General features: G+C 44.8%; 1 non-coding gene across 1 annotated transcript; it reads left to right on the top strand.

Moving 5' to 3' along the window:
• The first annotated feature begins 557 nt into the window (after positions 1 to 557).
• LOC112998299 (small nucleolar RNA R71) lies at positions 558 to 664 on the top strand. Its single transcript, XR_003263335.1, has one exon. It is a non-coding gene; the product is annotated as a small nucleolar RNA R71 (small nucleolar RNA).
• The last annotated feature ends 515 nt before the right edge of the window (positions 665 to 1179 follow it).

Here is a 1179-nt window from a genome sequence, read left to right as displayed (position 1 = left end):
CAGGCTGCTGTTGTTGTTGCTGAGGGCTGGACCATTTGAGGTTAGGGTGATTCCTCCATCCAGGGTTGTATCTTTTGCTGGAAAGGTCATAATTGCTCTGCTGTGGTTGATTTTGCTGCTGAGGTTGAGGAGGTCTATTGTAAATATTTGCAGCATAAGCTTCAGGCTGCTCAATTGCTCCAGGTTGCTGCATGGAAGGGCAAAGGTCTGTATGGTGGTCAGCAGAGGAGCACAAACCACAAACCCTTGCAACAGGTACAGATTTCTGATTCAAGGCCAGCTGGGTTACCAAGTTAACCAATGCATCCAGTTTGCCTTCAAGCTTCTTAGTTTCAGATGATGCAGATGGGTTTGTAGCTACCTCATGCACTCCTCTAATGACTATGGCATCATTTCTGGCGCTAAACTGCTGGGAGTTGGAGGCCATCTTCTCAATTAAATTTCTGGCTTCAGCAGGAGTCATGTCTCCAAGGGCTCCACCACTGGCAACATCTATCATACTTCTCTCCATATTACTGAGTCCTTCATAAAAATATTGGAGAAGAAGCTGTTCTGAAATCTGATGGTGGGGGCAACTGGCACATAGTTTCTTAAATCTCTCCCAGTACTCATACAGGCTCTCTCCACTGAGTTGTCTAATACCTGAGATATCCTTCCTGATGGCTGTGGTCCTGGAAGCAGGGAAAAATTTCTCTAAGAATACTCTCTTAAGGTCATCCCAGCTCGTGATGGACCTTGGAGCAAGGTAATACAGCCAGTCCTTTGCCACTCCCTCTAATGAATGAGGAAAAGCCTTCAGAAATATGTGATCCTCTTGGACATCTGGGGGTTTCATGGTGGAGCAGACAATGTGAAATTCTTTCAAATGTTTGTGCGGGTCTTCACCTGCAAGGCCATGAAACTTTGGAAGCAAATGAATCAGTCCAGTTTTAAGAACATATGGGACATCCTCATCAGGGTATTGGATGCACAAGCTTTCGTAGGTGAAATCAGGTGCAGCCATTTCCCTTAGAGTCCTCTCACGAGGTGGAGGTTGTGCCATGTTCTCAGAATGTGCAAAATCAGAATGCTCAGAATCAGAATGCTCAAAATTATAATGCTCAAGATCAGGATGTTCAAAATCACCAATAACAGAATGCACAGATTCACCAGTTATGGAATGCTCAGAATGATCAAAAG

The sequence above is a fragment of the Glycine max genome, chromosome 10 (assembly GCF_000004515.6).
Source record: "Glycine max cultivar Williams 82 chromosome 10, Glycine_max_v4.0, whole genome shotgun sequence".
Taxonomy (NCBI): Eukaryota; Viridiplantae; Streptophyta; class Magnoliopsida; order Fabales; family Fabaceae; genus Glycine; species Glycine max.
The sequence above is the reverse complement of the archived record's forward strand: the minus strand, read 5'-3'. Positions and strand labels throughout refer to the sequence as shown.